This window comes from Podarcis pityusensis (assembly GCF_964106645.2).
Source record: "Podarcis pityusensis genome assembly, chromosome: 6".
NCBI classification, from domain to species: Eukaryota; Metazoa; Chordata; class Lepidosauria; order Squamata; family Lacertidae; genus Podarcis; species Podarcis pityusensis.
Genome location: NC_138030.1, coordinates 27,453,146 through 27,468,329, shown reverse-complemented (window position 1 = coordinate 27,468,329; position 15,184 = coordinate 27,453,146). Strand labels below are relative to the sequence as shown.

The 15,184-nt window shown below is 44.5% G+C and overlaps 1 protein-coding gene across 3 annotated transcripts in view; it reads right to left on the bottom strand.

The window, feature by feature from the left end:
- The window catches only part of DLGAP4 (DLG associated protein 4), a 332,308-nt gene that overhangs the window by 124,447 nt on the left and 192,677 nt on the right, over window positions 1–15,184 (bottom strand). Inside the window, exon 1 of one of the 3 annotated variants that reach the window (XM_081009209.1) lies at window positions 6,264–6,354. The exons of the other annotated variants lie outside the window; for them this stretch is intronic. The gene's annotated coding sequence lies outside the window, so the exon portion shown is untranslated. Of the gene's footprint in view, window positions 1–6,263; window positions 6,355–15,184 lie in introns of those variants that run through there. 3 annotated transcript variants of the gene reach the window in all.

The window sequence follows — 15,184 nt, the reverse complement described above, 5'->3', positions numbered from 1 at the left end:
GGATGCGTTGATAACAAAACGGGCAATTCTTCTCATTTCAGAAATTAAAAAAGAATTACAACCGTGGCATGTCTGACGTAGGTCTGCCTACACACATGATTTCAAATACTCCCCAAATTAGCCAGGAACACTTAATGCAGCATTCAGCTGAGGCTGTAGCTTGCTTCTAGGGTGTTACATTAATGATGATTCAAAGAGTTCAGAATCTAATCACAGGGATAAAAATAGAAAAAAACCCTCTACTTATAACAATTCATTGTACAACAGGTCTTCCTCCAGCTTTCTCATTATCTCCCTGTGCAGTTCCTCTCAGCATCAGGGGTATTTTCTCTTGATTGCAAAGGAAGACATCAGTCTTCTGGGGTTTCTCTATCCCCTCCTCATTTCAGGGATTGCTGTTGATACTGCTGCTCTGTGATCTCATCCCATTTCTCCTTCTGGGTGGTTTCAGGCTTGGTGCAGTGTAGCTCAAATGTGCTCTTGTGCTCAGGTCCTACTTGCAATTTTTTCATGGGCACCTGTTTGGCTACCGTAAGAACAGGATGCTGGACTAGATGGACTACTGGCCTGATCCAGTAGGCCCTTCTTATGCTCTTTGGTGTTTTGCATAGGCCCATTGTTGGCATGGTTGGGCAAATCCTGGGAGTTCTGGGCTCCAGAAGGCCCACTGTAGCTGGCACCAGAATCCCCCCTTTTATATATATATATATAAAGCAAAGCTCAGGGGTACAGCATATGCTTTGCATGCAGAAGATACCAGACTCAATCCCTGGCATCTTCCAGACTCCTATATGTAAGCTCAGAGAGCTGCTGCCAGTCAAAGCAGACAGTACTGAGGTTGATGGACATGTGGAGGAAGAAGGAAGAACTCAAGAAGGATTAGGGAGCCTGTTGCATTCCTTTTCTGGCTGCAATGGTCCAACAGCGTCCCCCTTCCATCCTCCCCACCTGTTGAGACTTGCTACTCCCCCCCCCCCCAGAGAAAAATGGCAGGGCATGTCTATGTCCCTTATTGAGGACGACAGAATAACTGCAGCTTCCCTTGCAATCAGTGGTGGCACCAGAAAGAATATTCAGGCAGAGGGATATAGAAGTATATTTCTAGATGGGAGAACTGTGTCCTACAGGTGCAATGTAGTGGTGAACAAAAGAATATGGTCCTTAAAACCCCCCAATTAAGCATCACTTAATTGTGCAAAAACTTAACCACCTTTAATTTTCTGAGTTTCTGTGTATGTTTGCAACACTGTGTTACACGCTTTGTGTGTATTTGTTTGCCATCACTGTCCTACACATTGCAGGTTCCGTCTCCATCAGCCTTTGGGGAGAGACTGTGCTTGAAAACATTGGGATGAACCTGCTCTGCTTTGCCTGGGACCCTTGTAATGAGCTGCTGTCTGGAAAGTGGCTGCTCATGAGTGTCTGCCTCAGGTACAGTAACCCTTTGGGAAGATTTTTGTGCTCTGTTTTGCCATTTTGCTGGGGAATGGGCAGACTAGTTTCTGCTTTCAGGCATGGGAAAGGATGTTTTTTGTGTTTAGGTTCTTTGTGCTAATGTTGTTGTTGAGATCCTGCTGATTTATATTTGGGCTAAGTTGTATTTTGTTTGAAAGAATGTTGACTTCGTGTGTTAACCTTTGTGAGCTGCTTTGAAGGCCTTTTTGGCCAGAAGGCAGCATAGAAATAAACTACAATGTAGGATTTGTTTTGCCTTTGCCGGGTGCTTCTAAGGAGTCAAGGCCTTTCTCTCCCCCTCCCCCCGACATTGTATCTGTCCTTCTTCTCCCCCCTTTACCTCTTGTGTTAGTGAAATTCTCAACAGCAGAACTGATTGGGCAAAGTGAGGCAACCATTCAGACAACAGATGCTTGGGACCACAAAGAAGCAGCAAAGCGTTGGAGGAATATATGAAGCTGCCTTATATTGAGTCAGACCATTGGCCCATTACTATTGTCTACAGTGTCCGGCAGATGCTCTCTAGGATTTCAGGGAGTCTTTCCCCAGCCCTACCTGGCAATGTCAGGGATTAAAACTGGGACTTCAGCATGCAAAGCAGATGTTCGGCCACTGAGCCACAACTTTTCCTTGTAGGTGTTTGTGCTGTGCAGCCAGCCTTGCACCACCCACAGAGTCTTTTGGCCTTGGGTGCTGTCCTATTGCCAGTGCTGAATTAAGATTCAGCTGCAAGTCTGTTTGGCTTCTGCACACGGAATGCGTGCTCAAAGAATTGTAGAATTGCAGAGTTGGAAGGGATCCTACAGGTCATCTAGTCCACGCATAGGCAAACCCGGCCCTCCAGATGTTTTGAGACTACAATTCCCATCATCCCTTACCACTGGTCCTGTTAGCTAGAGATGATGTAGTCCCAAAACATCTGGAGGGCCGAGTTTGCCTATGCCTGATCTAGTCCAACCTCCTGCAATGCGGAAATCTCAACATGTGCCCCTAAGCATGAAGTGGGCAAGGGTCTAAGGGCTGCAACTGACTAGCATGTGCTGCCAAGTGTTTAGGGCAGTCTTGCCAACCTGGAGCTCTCCACATGTTTTTGAGTACAGCACCCATCTACCCCAGCTTGCACAGCTAGGGTGCATGGGAACTGTAGTTCAGAACTTCTGAAGGGCACCAGTTTGGAGGAAGCTGGCTTAGGATCCTGTGACTGCCCTTCACACTCTACATATTTACTGTAGGACATGCAGATATGACCTTAAACTGGAGACAAGATTGCTGTTTAAAGTATGAAGCAGCTTTCGGCTAGGTCATATCCCGGTCATCTGTAGTAACTGACGCATAACAAATGCTTTTGAATTCAATTTCTCTGCAAAGTTTTCTCAGGTGAAGTGGGGAAGGAGGAAGAAAGAGCCTCCCAATTCTTTAATTTGTTTCTGTATATCTGTTTGTGATGCTTATCACCTGCCAGATGCCATCAAGCCCTTTTGTGTATGTGCAGCTGGCTGCTGGGTTGGGGGGGGGGTAAGTGGTTGAAATGTGACAGAGGCTTTTTGACTTCAGGTGTTGAGTAAGCTGCAGAAGCAGATGAACCCTTCCGAAAGAGAGAAGAACCTATTTTAATGCAAATGTCTTCGGGAATAAAACGAAATCCTGTGGGAACAAAAAAAACCTTCGGAATCTGCAGAAGCTGCACAATCTATTTGATTGTCCCTAAATAGATATATTCTCTCCCTCCTCTCCCACCCCGCTGCTGCCAAAGTTATCCAAGAGATGTCATCTGTTCAGTAAAGAGAACGCTCACATGCAAAGTAGGTCAATTCAGAACACATACACACAATGTGAAAAACAGGGAAACACTAAGCTCAAAGATGGCAGGGTGGAGAGCTCACAAAGAACCGCATGAAATATTAACATTTCACTTACAAATCTGCATAGGCACTCATAAACAATGGAAATGGCTGAGGGAACAGGTAAATATTTGAGTGGAATGAGGTGTTTTTGTCTGGTGTGATGGGCGTAAATCGACATTTTCCATAATATTAAGGCTAGCCTGTTTAAATGGGTAGTAACCAGGTTTTTTTTAAAAGCCAGAACTCGCTGGAACTCAATTCTGGCACCTCTCAGGTGGGTGCCATTGCCATTCTAAGAGAATGAGGGAGGTGTTCACGGTGAGTTCTGGCACCTCTTTTTCTAGAAAAACAGCAGTGGTAGTAACTGAACAGAATCAGTCCCATTTCCAGCACATTCTGTAATTAGAGGACCCAGGGAAGGTTTACAGCTTTTTGGCTTTGCAGTGAGAAGGGAGGCGGAGCTACGACCTATGCATACAATTGTTATCGTAGAGAAGGAGAAAGGGCTCCTGACAAAAGCAATGCATGCTGTGGTTAGTCTCAAGTAGGCAAGGGCCACATTCACACACCGAAAGCACTACCATACCACTTTAAACAGTCACAGCTTCCCCCAAAGAATCCTGGGAGCTGTTGTTTGTTAAGAGTGCCAAGAGTTGTTAGTAGTTTTGCTCCAGGAGCTCTAATTCCCAGAGCGGTTTAACAATCAATCCCCCTTCAAAGAAATCTCTGGGAATCGTCACTCTCTGAGGGGAATGGGCATCTCCTAACAATGCTCTCAAATTACAGCTCCCAGCATTCTTTAGGGGAAAGCCATGACTGTTTAAAGCAGTACCACAGCACCACTTTAAATGTACGTTGTGGATGTGGCCAAGGCCTTTCTTTAACGGAGGCCTTCCATTGGATCAGGTGAGAGGGCTCAAGTCTCTCAGCATTTTCTTCATAGCCAGACACAAGAGCAGTACAGAACAGATTGTAAGATTAAGAACACTTGGTGTCTGTGCTTGTCTCAGTGGCATTGTTCTGAAGGACAGTTCTTACACCAGCAAACTGTTCAGGACAGCTGGTGTGATTTTCTCCCTTTGCACTGTCAGGATGTCCTTGGCAATGTCACGTGACGATTTTGTAGCAATTTGGCTTTCTCATTGGGATTGGCTCTACCGTCATTGTCATGTGATGTGCCTTCTGGTTTTCTGATGGGCTGAGCACACCTGCTACAATGCAGCAGGGTGCTTTATCCAACTCCCCCCCCCATTTTCTACAATGAAATTTTTAATCTAAAGCAGAGGTGGAGAAGTGGTGGCCCTCCAGATGTTGCTGGTCTTCAGCTCCCATTATCTCTGATCATTAGCCATGCTGGCTGGGGATGAGGGAGTTGCAGTCCAGCAAGCTCCCAAGCGTCGCACCCCAATCTAAAATAACAAAAGTACTGAGTCATGCTTTCCTTCAGGTCAGCTGCTCGAATTCAGTGCTGTCTGAAGCGGTGACTTCTCTGTTCTGCTCCTGTGGTGTCATATGGCATTGGGGAATAGACAGGTGGGTATATGTTGGCTCAAATAGCCAAGTGGGGGAGGTTTGGCAGATCTAATTAGCTCCATGGGCTGGAATTCCCCATCTCTGCTCTATAGTGTATGACAGCCCATAGGCAAACTGTGGCTGAAAAAATGCACTGAACAAATCCATTCTCTCTCTCTCTCTCTCTCTCTCACACACACACACACACACACACACACGAGGCTAGACCAGAATAAATAAGCCATCCACAAGAACAGTGGAAAACTATATCAGCTTAGCATAAAACAGGGCAGAAGGTTGCTTTTCCAAAGACCTGTGATAGATCTGCTTGCTACTGAGATTAACCCATCACAGTATCGTGAAAGCCCCTCTGAGGATAAAGCTCCGGGTGACAAAACCTGGAAAGCATTTTCTTCCCTCCCTAGCTAATCAAACTAAATCACTGTAAACAAAGCAAAAAATTGCCTCTGGACAGCTATGAAAGATTTCAGTCTACAATGCATTTAGGTATTAGGGGACCCTTCCTTTGTCCCAAACTAGGTCAGTCATAGACGAGATGTTGCTATAGTAATTTTCATACTATTTTATCTTTCTCACTCCCCCCCTCTTGCAATTTACATGGATTGTAGGCTACAGTGAAGGCTGTTATCCTGTCCTTTGAAGATCAGCTTTAGCCCAAATTTAACATGGTATCTTCTTCAGTTGTTCCTTAGCCTGCTTTCCTTTGTACCATGAGAACAGAGAACAAATGTGCACCATTAGCACAACACCCACTCCTCACCTTTGTCCTAATTTCACATAGAATATTTGTCCAGCTAGCCCAGCACCTGACAAGAACTGCAGGGCCCCAGATAGAGATCTTAAGCATCACTTGGTTTTTTTTGTTCACATATCTGGAAATGCCAGGTATTTAATAATGTGGAACTAGGGATAGGGGTAGAAATTTGACAAAAGTTTGCATTTAAAGGCAAACCTACCAAATCCAGACTTTTCAAAAGAATGCGCAAATCAAGACACAGGCACCCTTCAAAATTTGCACCCAAATGTACAATACATCTCTCCAGCCAAGTTATGGGTGAAACCCCCCCCCGCCCGGTAAATAGTAGGGTAAAATGTGTGTGAGTGTGTGTGTAATTTATAAGAACAACATACAAAGATGTGTCATATTAGAGGAGCTCACTTGCAAAAATTGCATACGAAAAGGTCTACGCTAGGATAAATTTGTGCTAAAATGCTAATGAATTTTCATGAGGCTATTTTTTCAATTACAAATTGCTGCAGGAATGAGAACTGGACTTTAGACTAAAAAAGAAGAAATAGAGAGAACCAACATTAACAGATCAACTCATCCCTCCTTGGAACCTTCTGCATCCAAATTGTGTTCTCTACCACTGAGCTACACTCCTCGCTCACAACTGTGCAGTTGCAGAAAGAACACCTGAAAATGCAGACCTGGGCCATGCTGTATCTCTCATGCCTCCCTGTAGCTCAGGGCTGAGTCATTTCTGTCCCTCTGAATTCCAGGCTCGGTCCTCATGAAGATCTAGAATTTCAAGATGAAAAAAGGGTTTAAATTATCTTATTCTCTTTTTAGCCTGATAATGAGGGGGGGGGGGTGACAGAGGGAGAGAGGAAGGAGGAAGTTTTATGTGTTGATGGAATACTGTGGTCCAACTGGAAAACCTGAGTTGAGTTACAGAGCTATCCAACAAGGTGTTCTCCAGATGTTGCAGACTAAAACTCCCACCGGCCCTCACAAATTTAGCCAATAGTTAGGGATGATAGGGTAGGGGCTGTAGTACACCAGATCTGGAGGGCACCTTGTTGACTTCTTTGTTTCTTAGCAAATTTGCACAAGTCACAGAAGGATTGAAGCTCCCCCCCCCCCTTTTCTTCTTCTTAGGGACACTGCAGAATTCTTTGGCGAAAGTTTGTTGCAGGGCTTAATTATTGTGCTGAACTCCAAGTTGCAGGGCTGTGGATTTTTGCTTATATGCAAACTTATTTGCTGTCTAGTTCTATGCACATTATTCCTTAAGGGAAAACAATGTCCTGCTGACATCAGCTGTATTCTTTCTGCTAAGTCACTGCACTTCAGCTTACAAAGAACTTTCTGCCCATGTTCTCTTATCTGTTATCTGACCAACCTACATCTTGCCCTCAGGGGGGAAGAGAGAGAAGGTGGAACAGCCTGGTGGGATGCCCACCATGTAGCTCCTCTTATTCCAGCTGAGATGTCCTCCCTCCCTCCCAAAGCTGCTGCCATTGAGCTCGTACTCCAGAGCCATCTTGCCCTGACAAGAGGAGAGATCTGGCTTTCCAAAAGTTCCCCTTCTTTGCAGCTTGTTTTTGCTACTTCCTTATATTGGTTTAATAATTTTGTGTGAATCTCTTTGTGAGGTTTGCCTGAAAAGTCGTATAGGTAATATATTAAATAAATATCATGCTCGTTGATTTTATTGGACACTGAGAACAAAGAGGTATCCAGAAACAAAAGCTTTAATGCTAATACATTTGGGGGGGGGGATTGGCAACCTGTCAAGGCAATTGGTGGGGATTTGGAATTCTACTTCTTGAACCCCCCCCCCCCCATTTTGAGGATCCACAGCAGAAGTTACCAGAGCATGGAGTACAGTAGCCAAGTCATCTCTGTCTAAAAGGGCCACTGAGTCACTGAGGTCACCTGAGCCTCCAGTGACAATGTTGGATCCAGAAGTACACCCAAGCTATGAACCTGCTTCTTCCAGGGCATAGCAAGCCTGTCCAGAGCAGGCCATCTCCCCATCTCTTGGATCCAAGAATTCAGAACACATAACACCTCTGTCTTATCAAGATTTAGCTTGAATGTATTGGCACATGTACATGTGCTCAGATGCTGCAATAGGAGAGTCCAGTCTGCAGTGTCTTCCTTTCCCCATTGACTCCCTTGGATTACATAAGGAATAAACAGAAAACAGCAAGTGCCTGAGAAGTTGTTCTATTGATTTTCATGTATAATGTTACTTCTTTTTCCAGCTTTTTCTGAACTTTGCTCTGCTCCTGGTTACAGCTTTCTCTTTGTTTTTGTCATCACTTTGGCTCCAGTTTATGATTTATTTACTGTATTATTTTAGAAGATTTACCGGTATTTCCCACCTTTTGCTCTCCCCTCCCCCCCAACCCCGCAACCCACACAGTCAAGTGGTCCTCTGTTCCCTTATCAATTTGTGAAGTCTAGTGCACATTTCCCCCAACAGTTCAGCAGTTTTTATGTAGTGAAATATACTTGGGCCTGGCTTCACCCATTACTGAAAACCTATGTAGACATTTCCTCTGTGTAGCAAACTGTAATGTGTGAAGTTAGCCAAAAGGTGACTCACTGCAGATGCAAAGATAATGGTCTTTTGTTATAGGAATGGAAGAATATTAATCCTTGACATTGATCACTAGTGCTCCTAGTCACAGTCTGCAAAAGCATCACTTGCTCCTTCTAAAGTTCCCAGCTTTTTAGAACAGCATCCCAACATCCATTGCTAATCATGTCAGAATGTATCCTTGGCCAATGCTATCAGCATCCTTTAACATTACTCCTCAGATTTGTCACTGTTGCCATTAAGTATTCATGGGTACTTTCATTCATACTACCAGCATCCATCAGCCACAGTTCTGGCACTCATCAGTAATGCTGTTACTCACCATCTATTAGCAACACAACCATTGACCCTCACCAAGGCTACCAACATTGTTTATCAACAGCACTGGCATTCATCATTAACATTACCCACTTCCATTAGCAGAGCTATGGCCATCTATCACTGTTCTTTCCCCATCTTCCCTCAATACCAGTACTCACTAATACTGCAGCATCTTTTATCAGTGCCAGCAACACATGTCACCAACATCCATCAATACTGCCATTAGCATCTATCTCTTGTGCCACCCATATCCATCACTGATACTGCTGGCATCCATCAATAAGGCCACCAGCATCAATTGCCAGTACAGTTAGAAGATGTTGCCAATGCCCTCCAGCATCCTGTCAGCAACAGCATCCCATGTGGATGCTGTTGGCAGAACTCAGCTACCTTCTAAAGAGGGAGAGCCTCAGGCTCCATCCTTCTACTCACCTTGGAGCTTTCTTAATTTAAAATGCCCCACTGAGACAGTGGAGGAACAAGCCTATTGTTTGTAATTCTGCTTTTGTCTATGCATGCTACAGCAGCTCAAATATAGCTGTGCTATAATTAACTTTAATTAATAATCATCAAGGCAGTGCATACGAGCAATTGTGTCTGGGCTACGCTGACTGCTAAATGGCATTGTTTCCCTTAACCCCACTCCTTGGGAAGCTAGATTTCTGCGTAGGCTCACCCAGTTGCATGGATTCAGCTGGCATGTGATGAAGACAACAATGGTAAGTATGATGTTACAGGTGTCAGATTAGCCTTGGCTGGAAGAATTTGCACCAACGGAATGAAAAAGAGTTCTGTGCATCTCTAGGCTCCCTAGGTCTCATGAGTCCCATGTAAATGCCCAGTGAATAACACTGATACCATCTAATAGAGAGCTGACCTTTTCACACAGACGGTCAGGTTAGTGCAATGTTACAATAACAATGCCTGAAATGTACCAGGGAGACATTGTTAGTGTACATTAATTCTCTTACATTTATACCCTACCTTTCTTCTCTCTATAAGACCATAAGAAGAGCCTACTGAGTCTAGGATCCTGTTCCTACAGTGGCCAACCAGATGCCTATGAGAAGCTTGCAAGCAGGACCTGAGCACAACAGCACTTTTATTATGTGCTTTCCTGCAACTGTGGTTTCCAGCAACTAGTATTAATTAACTTTATCACAGAACCCAATGCAGTATACATATGAGTCTCAGGCAGCCAGCCACCCAGGCACTGATCACACCCAGGCCTCCATAGCCTCAGCAATAAACAACAGTATTCATTTAATGACAAAATTTGTTGAGGAAAAGATACCTGTCATGTGACCAGCAATCATTACAGTGGTACCTCGGGTTACAGACGCTTCAGGTTACAGACTCCGCAAACCCAGAAATAGTGCCTCGGGTTAAGAACTTTGCTTCAGGATGAGAAGAGAAATTGTGCGGTGGTGGCATGGCGGCAGCGGGAGGCCCCATTAGCTAAAGTGGTACCTCAGGTTAAGAACAGTTTCAGGTTAAGAACGGACCTTGAGAAGGAATTAAGTTCTTAACCCGAGGTACCACTGTATTATTAGTTTGCTTCCAAGTTACTTCATGTTATTTAAATAGCTGTTTGAAACCTAACCCCCACCCTATTCCAAGAGAATCAAAGGAGTTTGGAGGACTGCCCAGACATTACATCCACTGTTGGCTTGAATGCACTTATACAGGGAGAAGAGCAGCGAACCTGCTTCAGTCACAAGCTGAGCCACCTCCTGATGCACAGTGAGTATAACATCTGAAGAACTTATGCACTTGCAAAATGACCACAGACCATGTGCGCATAGCCTATGCATGCGCAGTCTGTATGTGCACAGCATGTCCTGTTTCACCGCTTGAGATGAGACAGGAAGTGCTGCCCCCACCATACTGCTTAGACCCATCTCATGGGTGGGCTGGGCCTGGTGTACAGAATCTTTCTGAATTTATGCCGAATGCATATGTGGAGGGGGTCTGGACCAAAAGGCATTTACACATACACCTATATGCATTCAGTCAGGATTGGACCTAACATCTTCCCAGTTCCTAGACATAAGAACAGCCTGCTGGATCAGGCCAATGGCCCATCTAGCACAGCATCCCAGTCTCACAGTGGCCAACCACATGCCCCTCACAGCAACTTGTTCTTGTGGGTATGTGCTACACATTGTGCCACACTTCCCATAGTGGGGGGAAGAGACATGAAGGTAAAGCCAAGTGAACCTGGGCAGTAGCAGCTGAAAGAAAGATTGAGGAGTTATAAAAGAACTCTGAATGTGTCAGCACCTTCAGCCACATGGTGAAATTAGGTTTCACCTAGTAGCTGACCAAAAGCCCAAGACACCACCTACCCATACAGCCCATACACATCACTAGTCATTGCTATACTCCCTTCCTTCCTTTGACATGACTGACAACTGCCCACTCATATACACCTTCATATGCAGGTAGAAGCAAAAGTCACCTCACTGTGACTGCGTGGCAACATTTAGCACAGCCCAAGGTAGGAAGGGAAGTGCACCGCTCTCCTCTGAACAATCCAAGGGCCAAGGATGCTCGTGGCCTCTGAATAACCTAAACCTTTGCTTTGCTTGAAGATTCCCCTCCTTTCCCCCCTTTTCAGTCTCCTCCCTCCTTGGGACTTTGATATTGTGGAGGTCCCCTCCCTTCGCTTCAAATCCTTCAGTTCCGCAGTTGGAATAGCTAAATTGTGAGCCCCTGAAGCACAGGATGCAGTAAGTATAGCCAGGAGGGTATTTAAGTAGCTGGATCCTTCCCCTGGATAATATCCACTAACAGAAGTTTGATGGGGAGAATGTGTTTCTTGGCTTGATGAGTCCATTTAGTGTTCAGAAACTAATGACAGAAAATACTTCCATTAGAGCAAGGAATGCCCTCAACAACTGACAGAAAAACAAGGCAGATGTGTCAATTACAGAATGATTTGTTACCAAAGACTCTAGATGCTGATGTTTTGGATTAGCTGGAAAAAAATATATTTTTGAAGCTTTATTAATTGTTACCAGCCTTTAGACCCATTAATAAATGCAATAAAATGTGATTAATAGCAATTGCTGTATAAATTAGGGAAGAAAACTTGGGGTCATCACAGAAAACCATTTCCTAAGTGGGAAGTTGGCATGGTGCATGTGTAACTACTTGGTAAGCCAGTAACTTGTGTTGCCCTGTTAAGTAGGGAGTCGACTCCTAACATTTTGCGGCTTTTCTGGATGAGCGAGCAGACACAAGCTGCCAAACAGTTGCACGGGAAACTTTATCATCCCATTATAGATTCATTGTCTGTATCATACTGCAAAGTTGTGTGGTGATTTCCCAAGACATCAGGTGTGGCAAAATGCTTGTCTGTATGGGCTTGGTTTCTGGTAAGGTGGAGGTGTAACAAGATTCTCCTCATCATTTGACAGGGCACTATGGATAACAGACTTACCATGTAGCTGTGCACACTGGGATATGTTAACCACTTGGTAAATGATAATCTGTGTGAACCGTATTGGCTTCAGATAGTTCAGAATATGGCAGCCAGATCACTGGCTAAGGTAAAGGGACCCCTGACCATTAGGTCCAGTCGTAACCGACTCTGGGGTTGCGGCACTCATCTGGCTTTATTGGCCGAGGGAGCCGGCGTACAGCTTCCGGGTCATGTGGCCAGCATGACTAAGCCGCTTCTGGTGAACCAGAGCAGCGCATGGAAACGCCGTTTACCTTCCCGCTGGAGCAGTACCTATTTATCTACTTGCACTTTGACATGCTTTTGAACTGCTAGGTTGGCAGGAGCAGGGACCGAACAATGGGAGCTCACCCTGTCGTGGGGATTCGAACCGCCGACCTTCTGATCGGCAAGTCCTAGGCTCTGTGGTTTAACCCACAGCGCCACCCGCGTCCCCCGATCACTGGCTAGAACAGGCCAAATTACATTGAGGCACATATTGCTGGTAACGAAATATTTCTACCAGCTACCAGTTTATTTCTAGGCACAATACAAGCGGCTGGTCTTGACATTTAAAGCTGTGTTACACCTTGGTATCTGAACAGTGGCACTGGTTAAAGCAGCCCCTGCCAAGGGAGCAGGCCTCCCACAATACCTGGAGCCCCCCTGGCTAAGCACTCCAGTTATCTGCTTTGCCTGCAGAAGGAATCAGCAGGATGGAAAGGGATATTCAAAGTGGCTTCCAGGCAGAGAGCTCTGTGGGTGCCCCACAAGGTGTGATCCTCCTGTCCAGACAACCTCACCTGCTTATCAGATTTTTTTCTGGTGAGCCCTCCCCCTCCATACAGCTCCTTGCCAAGGGTGCAGGGACCCTAGGTATGCCTCTGTATCTGGATGACTTCTTGCTCCCATATGAGCCTACTGGCTCTTTAAGAGCTACAGCAGAGATCTTATTCTGGGTACTGCCCCTTTCAGATACAAGGTCTAGAGTGACTGGAGGCAGGGTATTTTTAGTGATGGCCTCCTGGCTGTAGAATACTGTTCTCACTTACACTAAGCTACTGCCTATTTTAATAGCTTTTAGATACCAGATGAAAGCATTCTTCTGAGATGTTAATTTTTGTGATTTCTCAGCTTTATAACTGCTTTTACTAGTGTTACATACACACAGCCTATATTGCTTCAATCCAACAGTAGGCAGAAGATAGATCAGGATCTACTCATAGATCTCTGAATTGTTAAACAAGTGGAATAATTTTTGACTTCCAATTGTTTCAGAATTGCAACATCTACCCAAAATTGATTGCTGAAAGAAAGCAAGGAAAGCTTAGAAGAAAAGCAGGAATGGATGTTTTGTGTAACAGGACAGTAAGCTCAGTTCTGGTACTGAAAAATCAAACTCTTGAGCTGAGATACACTCAGATGCCTCGTTTCACAATTATAAGTGTGCATTTGCTCCTAAGCCTAAGTTTTGCCCTAGGTATCTGGGTTCCAGGAGGGGGAAAACCAAAATAGATCCTGCAGGATTAAAGCCACTCTGCTTTAATCTAATGTTTATTGTTAAATTGTGAATGTTTGCTCATTGCATTTGAAACTTTTGCAGAAAGGTGGGATATAAATGGTTTAAATAAAGAATGCAATAAATTAACAAACCCACTCATTATTAGGGAGAGGGGAATGCCAGGAATGTTCAGATTATTCACACAAACATCAATGTATGGAATGAAAATAAATGATTGGTTTTTCTGAAGAGCTTCCAAACTAGCCATATCTTTGCTGGCTTGTGTCCCCTCTTTAATATGACCCTAGTGAAGAAAGCTGATTCTTCCTCTACACTCTCTTAAGTGTCAAACATTTGGAAATTAAACAAGTAAGCTGGTGAAAGTATCATGAAACTTTAATGACCCAGAAGGCACATTTCAATTCAGGGAATCCAGAGGAAATAACACACAAACAACAACAGCCCTGGACTAAAGACTTCCAGTTGACAAACACTTTAATTGGTCACCATGGGCACATTTGGATTTCTCAGCAAGTGCCATGGGTGCTACACATCTCCCCACTTCCCCTGATCAGTCGCCTCACCCTGCCCTGAGACAGAAAGGGAGAAAGCACACAGACATACATTTTGCTTTTCTAAGAGCCCTGAGTAAAAGTCAGATCCAGGAGAATTAACCTGAGCTTTGGAAAACCCACAGAGTTGAAAAAGGAAATCGGAAAGAGTGCCACTCTTCCAACTTCCTCTCTTAGTTCTATGTACCCTACAGGGTCAAAAAAGTAAACATCCTTACTGCCTCATGACAAAGGGAGCAGTGAATGGGGTATGTGTGTGCTCTGAGGTTTTGTGGGCACCAGGGGAAAACCTCAAAGATGCCATCGCACTCACGGGTGCAATGTGGGTGACCCCATCGTTAGAAAATCCTGGCCTTTCAAAAGGGTGCTCACAACTTCTTTTTGTCTCTGCTCCTCTTAGATGGCTCATTTGACTGTAGGACTGCAAACAAATCGACCTGCTCTTCTTCAATATTTCACAATTAGAACCGCTCTAGCTGGCCATGGCAGGAAATAAATTAGAGAGAAAGCATCTGTATTACCTGACCAATATTAAACTGTGGCATGCCTGAGTAGCACCAGCTCAAGAGTGCTGTGATTTTTAGGATGAAGTACTGTGGGCAAAAAGCCAGTTAGCCTTATGGCATCTAAAAAGCTAACACGATGATTATAGTGTTAGCATTTGTGAGCCACTGTCCACTTCATCATGCACCTGATGAAGTGGATTGCATCATAATAATATCATGGCTTATGCCAGCGCTTCCCAAACCTTTTTGCCCATGGATCACTTCAATATTTATGAGAGTCTTGGTGGACCACTTAATGCTATAGAAATTGTAAAGTGCTGTGCTAGATTCTGTATTATTCCAAACTATATTTTTACAGGCATACTGCAGACAACCTGAATGAAGTTCATGGACCATTGGTGGTCCATGGACCAGTTTCTGCTTATACCATAACAAGTGTCTCAGTTGCTGGGAATCAAAAGTGGGAGAGTGCTGTTGTGCTCAGGTTCTGTTTGTGAGCTTCTCGTGGGCATACGGTTGGCCACTGTGAATTCAGGATGCTGGACTAGATGGGGCCTTCTTATGTATTTAAATTTGTTAGTCTTTTAAGTTTCCACAAGACTCTTTGTTGTTTTTAAACAAAAGCACTGAGTCTGGCTAGAGCCACACAAAAAAATATAGCCGACAACCCAACAG